The 10,018-nt window shown below is 40.6% G+C and overlaps 1 long non-coding RNA gene across 1 annotated transcript; it reads right to left on the reverse strand.

Moving 5' to 3' along the window:
- Nucleotides 1-2,486: 2,486 nt before the first annotated feature.
- LOC119338808 lies at nt 2,487-6,356 on the reverse strand. Its single transcript, XR_005164111.1, has 3 exons — nt 6,128-6,356; nt 4,130-4,226; nt 2,487-3,458 (listed from the first exon to the last, which is right to left on the reverse strand). It is a non-coding gene; the product is annotated as an uncharacterized LOC119338808 (long non-coding RNA).
- Between the last annotated feature and the right edge of the window lie 3,662 nt (nt 6,357-10,018).

Raw genomic sequence — 10,018 nt, forward strand, 5'->3', positions numbered from 1 at the left:
TATGCTTTCCTTGTCATATTTGTTGTCAATATTCTTTTAGGGTGGACCTCCCTGTTTCAAAATACTGGAACCACAGACATGAGTGAATAGTATTTATCTGTGTGATCTCTTCCATCATGTGTGGGCCACGAACACTGCATTGTATAGAAAGGAAGTGTCATATCCACCTTATACATATACTACGATCTTTTACATGGAATACAATCTGCCTACTTGCTTTGTGTCGCACCTACCAGCACTCCACCCTTGAAGCTAAACATTATGCCACTCATAATTCCTTAGTTTATTTGTTCAAATACGAATTTGATATGATTCTAATGTTCCTACTTCAGTTTTGAAATGTGTGTCTGCCTGTTATAGAGACATAAGAGGTTTGTATTTTTGTGTGTGGTCTGGTCAACACGGTTAGGGGTGAACTTTGTATACGCAGGGGTTTGTAGGGAGACACTCTTCGAGTTGAATCCATAATGCATTCCATAGATAATCTGACTACTTTTTATGTTTTCATGAATCTTAGATACTGAACAACATCATAATGATTATGAGCTTGGGCGCATGAAAAGAATAAAGCAGAACAATGCCATGGCTGCCAAACCTAGCATTAAGGGACTAAAGTCAATTCTGGATGCAATGCAATGCAAACGCTCTCCACCTACAGATTCATGCTCAGAATATGATCCTAACAATGATTCTGAGCTAGAGGGAGACCTAAGTCAATGTAGCTCCCTAGTGGAGGATTCAGAGGCAAATGCCCTATCTTATTCACCCATCAAGGTGTTTGCTCTAACTTTTCAAGGTTATATTGGTCGCACATATCTTGCAACTGATGCTTTGCATTGCTTCTACTTTGTTGCACTGCCATTAGCTTAGTTTACACATCATGTATGTGAATACACCATGCTTATCCATTTTCAATACATATTCCATCTATCATCATATCATATTTATCCATTCAAATGTTGTTCTTGTGTATCAGACATTCAAAAGGAAGAGGGCGATTGCTGATCGTGGAGGAGCACGAACAAAGTATTTGGAAAAGGTGTTGACACCTGATAAATCAAATAGCCCATTAGGTGTAGTTGCAATATCACCAGACCCAGAAAACACGGCCACAACTCTAACAGACTCTAGCCCTACTACATTGGCCATCTCTGATGCCCCAACTCAGCAGACACCAACTGCAACAAAAAAGTATGATGATGCCAGTTGACATAAAACCAGCTCTATGATGCAAAAACCCCATTCCAGCAAAGAGTACACCAAATCCAGTTGACAAATCTCTTTTCGAACGTGAGAGAGTCACAATTGCAGCAAATAGGACTCCTATTCCACTACTTCCAAGTTTAGAAGATGAAGCTTATATTGTTGTCGGGAACTTTGTGTGTATATTTCCTTCATGGAAAGATTATACCACAGACAAAGAACAATCTCCAATCTTGCTCCACAACTTACGCGTAAGTAATGTACTAATGTTATTCATTGTAATTACTGCATATATTTCTGCTGACAGAAAACACAAGATTTCATTCTTTTAAATATGCGAGGATCAAACTAGATAGTCAGGACGAGGAAGGGTTGGTTGCGCTTTTCAAGCACTCGTTGATGAAGTATCGTTCCTACGTGAGGCAAGCGCACTTCGATGGCAAGCCTCTAAACGAAATTTCTATAAAGTCTCTGGTGCTACATTTGTCAGACAGTGACTGGAATAATCTTGTTACACATTGGTGTCGTCTGCAGCGTAAGGTACTGTCTATGATATTATACCACAATTTGAACTACATTTCTGGATGTGCCTTAACGTCTCAATTGTAAGAAAATTGTTTGCAGAAGAACATTCATTCTCAAGGGACAACAGAATCTCGCGACTATACTACATAGTGCATTGCTCTTGTGAGTACCTCTTGCCCTATATGACCATACTTACTTTCATATCTGGTTGATTATGTAGCATCACTGCACATGTTAGTCTCGTTATCCTCCATTTGGTGGACATTATAAGATCTGTATTGACTCTTACATAAATTTGGAATCAACCCAATGCTTTTGAAGAGGTTTAGCTCTGCAGTCCTCTTGTAAGGATTGAATGTCGTCTATCACTGTACTTACATTAACAGCTACTCCCTTTGTCCCATAATATAAGTGTTTTGCACAGTACACCAGTGTTCAAAACACTCTAATATTATGGGAAGAGGGATTGGTTCATTGTGTAGCATTCTGCATCTTATCTCCCTCGCCCACCATTTACTAAAGAATATCATATCTATATTTAATCTTACCAAAAAGTTGAATACATAGACAATGCCAGTGCAGAAATGTAGCTCATTGCTCTTGTCAGTACACTTTGTCCTGTAACACTTGTACTTCCAAAGATTGGTAGTTGATTATGTAGCATCAATCTACATCTTATCTTCATTATCCTCTACCCCATCTCGTATTATCATATCTATAATCTATTATATACTTAAAACAAAAGTAAAGTAAGCCACCAGGTTCATCCACATAGGTTAGAAATATATGCTCCGGCGATCTTGATTTTGACAGCCAAGATTAAAAGAATCTAAAAGTTACGTGCAACAATATTATGTACATATATTTTCCATCTGACACGTATATGTTCAAAATCACGTAACAGAGGAAATCCTGGGCTCAAGTCAAAAGAAGAAAAACAAACTTCGGTCTACTAGATGGTTAAAAACGGAAGTAGTACCATACATGTGCCGTCCACAATATGTATTCATCGGAAACACGCACACATACGGTTTTCTTGGAGACAGGAACACGACAAAACACATGATTGACATTATCGCTAGCACCCGCGGCGTCTTCTTTAAAATCAGCAAGCCAAATACATAGGCAAGTCAAATCCTACCATGAGTTGGAGTGTAGGTTCCAGCTTCCGAAGCAACAAAGCATGGCACCTAGCCTCCTCAAGCTTCATGCGATCTTGCCGGCGCACCGATGGTGAGGATGCTGCAGCGGGACAGGAACGTAGCAGCTTGGCTGCATGGCCGGTGACTCGCAATGGCGGCGGCATGATCAACTAAAGTCAAGGGGCCAGCGCGATGGAGCATAACAGAAACACACACGTACACATGCGTCTGGATGAGAATAGTTGCGTTCATGGATCTCTCTTTCCTAAGCACGTATGCTAATTGATCCTTCATAGGTATGTCTACATATGGTCCTCTCAGCTAGCCGACATATATTATAATATGCATGCGTTTGTGAGATATATAGATGCTACAAGCTGTGGCGTGATTGAGTAAGGTATAATTTTAAGCCAGCCAAATCTGCTACCCAACAGACACATCACCAGCAAAATTAAAGTCTACCAATTCTATGACGCAGATGGCGACACAACGCTGACAAATATCAGAAACAACAAAAACTACAACATGATGTGAAACTCGACGGTCGACGAATTCACGCCCAACTAAACCTTTCGAATTGTCCATCACCTGAATCATAAAGGTGCAAAGCTATTATTCTTAGAACAATGTGCATTATCAGTTTGACTAACAATTTTCTAATCCGTTTGCAGCAAAAGCACCATGGCATACAAGAAGCTTGGCGACTTGACAACAAGACGACAAAAGTGAACATTCAAGTGAAAGTAATGAGAATGTGGGACTCGCACAGTTCAACAATTGATGGCCTTATTACCCTCGGTTTGATCTTGATGAATGAAAAGGTTAAATCAAGACATATTCTATTGTAGATTGTTCTATTGTTTTAAACAACCACCGCTAAGCATTTTTGTTGTTTTTACAGGGTCAAAGAATTCATGCTACTATCAGGAAGACTCTGATAGACACGATGTATAGATCCAATCTTAATTGGATTTCCATCGTTGCGTTTAACATTAACCAGTGATAAAAAAAAGTTCAACGGTAAGCTCCATAATGTTACAATCTCTTATTTTATTTACAAAAGTATATCTAATAGAACTAATGAAGCATGAATCATGTTTATTTACCAGTGTAAAATAATTGTTATACTTGACTCACCCCAATTGTGCAGGCACTCAGCGGAAGAAACTTTACCAGAAATGATTGAGATGGATAGAACTATCCAAGAAACACTAGAAAAAACATGTGTTTAACAAGAGGAGAACATTATTGGAACTTACTAGAATAAGGCACCGCAATGAGATAAATCAGGTAATGCGTGAGAGTTCTTCCAAGATGTGATATCACCACATTTCAAGGAAAAGAAGACTTTACGACCTGCAATCACAACTGAGTTATATTAGTTAAACCTATACCATATTTTTCTTATTTATGTCTCCCAATTTCTTTAGAATGCTAACTTTTGAGCTTTTTGGTATTTTTTAGGATTTGGTGTTCACCGCATAGCTACAATAGACGAGTGACAAGAAAATATTGAATGCGGGCATACTTCATGTGATGAATGTCACAAATTAGCTACGAAATAAAGTAACATGTTTTTCCAAAGTTGTGACATGTCCAGAAAATGTAACACCTCGGTAAGCATATTCTATTAATTTGGACAACAAATTTTCTATTAAATTTAGTCGAGCACTAATTACAATGGTGATGTAAGAATAAAAATTGACTTCAAATTAGTGACCATACAAATACTACAAGATGTACTACAAGATGCACTTTATTTGACGACAAGGCCGAAATTTTGCATACACTGCAGCAGTAAGAACAGCAAAGAAAACACCCAAAAGGTTGATGAAATCAAGATATGAATTGCTTATGAAAAATGCAAGAAGACAAGTGGCCAGTTCAAAGATAAAATAGTAGAAACAAAACATAGAAGAACAAGTAGGTCATCCAAAAATATTGATGATTAGTAGCTTATCAAGTGAAACTAAGGAACTATTTATATTTGCTGGGATAAGAGTAAGGATACCTAACATCAACCAAATATAAAGAGGAGATGTTAGCACTATCAGAAGTATGCCATACTGTAATTATTATTTCAAATACATATGAACATACACTTTTTTGAGTTTTTATGTATTGCAGAAGTTCGTCTATCATGTAGCCTTTTCAGTTCAAGAGAACCACCAGAGAAGTTCTAATATTATAGTACAAGTGATACAAAAATCTTAGGAAGGAGTGATAGAACCATTACGTGGAAGGGCGCAGAGCAATAGCACTAATAGTGGTAGAGGTCTGACAGCACGAACAATTAGGAAGGAGGCAACTCACTTGGTACACTAATTGCATGGCAAATCTGAAGAACCCAAAGATTTATGTTCGCATTCAATCTCAACAATAACAATCTCAACTTTGTGTCACAAAAACTATGGAGCAAGTTATGGTTGATGATAGGCTTGAGATGCTATAATTGGACAATTAAGTTGAGAGGTAAGGGCACAATGTACTCTCTAAAAGATTAACTACTACATTTCTAAATTTTCTGCCATTGATCAATTATGTATCCATGAACTAATTTTGCATAGAAAAGGCCATTACTAATCTCTCTGATACAACAGATATACAAAAGCCACAATCGACGACACTTTCATCTATCTTACAATTAGTCTCCAAATTCCCCCTCTCTCTCTTTTATTGTCTCCCAAAAATAAGCGTCATACCATAGCCTCCTCATTTGACAAAGCTCACTGGACAATGCTCTGCATCGCACCATCCAAAATATGTCTTAAGCAGTGTATCAAACCATGCTTACATATATACCTTTGATCTTTCTAGAGAAAAACCATTTATACGGCTATAATATTTTCGTTCTTGACAAATGATTAATCAGAAAAATTCTACAGATTGACATGTACTCCCTCTATAAAGAAATATAAGAGCGTTTAGATCTTAACATGTACTCTTATATTGCTCTTATATTTCTTTACGGAGGGAGCATCACTCATCGAATCCACTTAAAATTCACTTCAAATCAACTCAATCTACGCTCATCTCTCTCATACTACAAACCTCCAAAAGCCACGATCCCCAACACTTATCTCTGTCATGAATAGTCCCCAAATCCACATCTGTACTATACCGTCTCTCTCAAAAAGTGGATCTTCTTTAATAACTATATATCGAGTGTGACTATGGATGGGGATTCTACCGCTACTTCTTATATGGGGTCAAATTTAGCTTATGTGACAAGGAGAGAAGATGATATATTTAATTACCTCTGCCTCCTCTTCCGCCAAATCCATTTGGATCTGGACGTTGGGACTGAAGCTGCGGCACTCTGCTCGCCTACGGTTGTCGGTGCCACGACTTCTCCTGCAGCTGCGCATGTGCTGCTGCTGTCTGAGATGAGCAGAGGAGAGCGAACATTTCCCATCTTGCTGTGGCCAGCGACGATGCCGAAGACCAAAGCTCGACAGCAGCGACCGACGGTGGCAGTGTGGTAGAGAAATAAATTGATGCGAGACTGGGCTGACTGCTTGGGAACAAGCACGAGGATTTGGGCTGAGTTGGGCTGAGAAATAACTCAACAAAAAAAAGTTAATTAGCGGAGGTTCGTTTCAAAAAAAATGACCGAGGTTAAAAAAGTTTGCAGGCCCAGGATGATCCTTTTTTTTCGGGTGGCCCAGGATGATCCTGCAACTGTAATATAGCATTATGAAAAAACATATCTAAAAAAGCATTACAAAAAATAAATATCCACTATGTGTTATAAAGCAACTATTTAGTTTACAACCCCAATAAAAGATTAAAAAAGAAACCTAAAACAAAAAAAATGGATTACATATTACGAAAATCTATTTTCAAGTAACAATGTGTATTAGAAATATACATTACAAATCTGGCGGAAAAATATACATCATGAATGACTCATTTCCATCGGTGGAGTAAATAAATATAACAAAAAATCTAGCCGCGCAAATGCGCGGGCCGCACTACTAGTTACTCTCTAAAATGTAGAGTACAAACAATGCTTATGAAGAAGATTTTGTGCTGAAATTCTTGAGTTATCCTTCCCTTGACATGGAGAAGGGCATTATAAAGCCGGTGTTAACTGTTAATGTAAGTTAGTCCTTCTAAAGCCTTATCCTCAGCTATTGTTTAATTTGCTCATACTCCCTATCGTCAACTGGTGTTTAGTTTGTTGTTTCCATCAAAATGCATGTTCGCAACAACTGTAAGTTCTAGGTTTTAGTTATAAAACCAAATTCCTTATTGATACCATGCACATTACTCAATACTCCCTATATGTATCCTTGTTTTTGCGGATCTATAATCCAGTGTATGGTGAAGCAGCCCACATTTGCACCTTGTCATCTCCTGTTTTATCTTACTGATGTGGTTGATGATATGAACAACATGCCATGCACATTAACCAAAATAGATACAATGATTGTCTTTGCCCTTCATCTATGCTTGTTTTGATGACATGGTAATCCAGTAGTGTGGTGAAGCTCCCCGCATTATGAACAATGCCAAATTATGCTATTGATATTTTGAACTTACTCTTTATTTTCCAATTTGAAATTGGATGGAATTGATAATACAGTTACCATCTTTGTTTATACGCGTGCAAAACATGTCATCTCTCTGCTTGTTTCAGGGTGATATGTCTGATGGCATGCACAAGTCTTCTGAAGGCTATGAGACAAACCCAACATATATTGCATCAAAAAAGGCAAAACATCTTGAAGATGGCGAGACAACCCCAAAGTCTTGTCTTGATGCAGTGTTCAAGTTACTTGAGACTAGTAGTCAGAAAAGCTCACAGAATTTGCTGTTTGAATCAGTTCGACTTGTTCAGTCCCAAGTTCTAGCAGAAAGGCATTCTGCAACTCAACTTCGACTTAAAGTCCTATCTCTAAGAAAGATTGCGGAGAATACCGATGAGAACCTCATTGCTAAACAGCTATACATGGAAGCTATGACCGACATGCTAGGCCAGTCTCACAGCCTTCTCAGCACCTTGTGCAGCAGTTCTCGAGCAAGGCTAACCTTTCTTGAACTGTCTTGGAAGTGGTCTTTGTTCAGTATTATTTTGTTACGCTGTAATGGCGCCCAGTTTTTGTAATCTGCTTCTTTGTTGCGCTTTATGATCACTGGTGGTGAACTTCGATGCCCAGTGGATGTAATATATTATAAATCCTTTATTGTAAATTGTAGGTTTATTCTAAGTTACTATGCCGTAATTTCTTTATTGTATACAGTAGGCTTGTTCTTAATTCGTACTAGTTACCTTATATGCCATCATTCGCTATCTGAAATAACGTCGAAAATCAGATGTAGTCGACCGAGCAGAAGCATTTGCCTCTAACGGGCCTGCATTTTAGCGGACTGCAATTGGGCCGGCCTGCATCTTTCTTGGGCCTGAAAGGCCATTGGGGCCGTCACACTTTGCGCCAGGCTCACAACTTACACGGGCCTTTATTCGGCCCAAAGTTTAGTTGGGCCTTTAGTGGACCGAGCGCTTAATTGGGCCCACGTAGCTTCGGGCCATTAACAGACTGAATATTCTGCTGGCTTGTTACGGCCCAGAAGAAACCATGGGCCATTAGCAGGCTGAAGTGCATGTTGGGCCTCAGTTTTCACTAGTCCTCGATGGGCCTTCAATGGGCTGAAATGTAGACTGGGCCATTATTAGCGCAGTTATATGACGGGCCATTATCAGGCCGAAACATATCTCGGCCTTAGTTGGCCCACTGATATCATGGGCCTTGAGAGGCCAAAAGCTTAGTAGAGGCATCAACGGGCCGAATTCTACGACATGCCTTTAACAGGCCCAAAGTCACGTTGGGCTGAACTCTTGCCACCTTGACCATGGGCTGTTAGTGGGCCGGATGTCGCGTCGGACCATATATGGCCCATGGGCAGCACGGGCCATTCCCAGGCCGAAAGACACACCGGCTGAAATGGGTCCATTGAGGGAGTCCTAGATTAGGGGGTCATTGGGTATCTGGTCTATTCAATATGGGTCAGACTGATGGGCCGTGAAGATAAAGCCGAAGACTATCCCCTGTGTCCGGGTAGGACTCCTATTTGCATGGACGGCAAGATTGGTGTCCGGATGTATTATTTCCTTCCCTTGTAAACCAACTATGTACAACCCTAGGCCCCTCTGGTGTATATATAAACCGGAGGGTTTAGTTCGTAGAGGCTATCAGAATAATTATAGGCTAGACAGCTAGGGTTTAGCCATTACGATCTCGAGGTAGATCAACTCTTGTAACCCCTATACTCATCGAATATAATCAAGCATGACGTAGGGTTTTACCTCCTTTAAGAGGGTCTGAACCTGGGTAAACATCGTGCCCCCATTGTCTCTTGTGACCATTGATCCTTAGACTCATAGCTTGGGCCCCCTACCCAAGATCTGCCTGTTTTGACACCGACATTGGTGCTTTCATTTAGAGCTCCGCTGTGTTGTCAACGGGACAATTGATGACTCGCCTCGTCATCGATGATGATGTTGTTTCCAAGGAGACCTTTCTCCCTGGTCAGCTCTTTGTGTTTGGCGGCTTCGTGCTACGTGCCAACTCGATTAGTCACCTTGAGCAAGTCGATAGCTACGCCCCTGGTCACCAGATCAGGTTTGGAACTTTGAACTACATCGCCAATATCCGAGGAGACCTTATCTTTGAGGGCTTCACGGCCTCGGTCGCCGCTCCCCACCCATACAAAGCAGGCCCTTAGGATCCACTATCAGATCTCGTCCAGGGGTCGACGCTCGTATCTGCCTTGGCCTTAGATCCGGGGCGGGCCACATCGTCCGAAGACGGGAGGATGGAACCCCGCCGGACTTTCTCCTATCACGGAGCTTCCAGCCGAAAACCCAGATGTGACCACTTCGTCTGCGAACCCGAAATTAAACGGGACTCTCCCCGTCATCGCTTCTGGACGTCAACTCCGAACTATCGAGGTCTGCACCCATCAGTCTCGATCAAGCGGTTATCACCAAGCCTGGCTCCGCAGATCCACAAACTCCTATCCATCTTTCTCTCTTAAATGAAACACTTGACTTAATACAATCTCTCGCCATCATGGAAATGTCACCTCCGAACTACACCCAGCTTGGGCTGGGGGCTGAGAGCAGGGAATTTTACGTCTGACCC

This window comes from Triticum dicoccoides, chromosome 1B (assembly GCF_002162155.2).
Source record: "Triticum dicoccoides isolate Atlit2015 ecotype Zavitan chromosome 1B, WEW_v2.0, whole genome shotgun sequence".
Lineage (NCBI taxonomy): Eukaryota > Viridiplantae > Streptophyta > Magnoliopsida > Poales > Poaceae > Triticum > Triticum dicoccoides.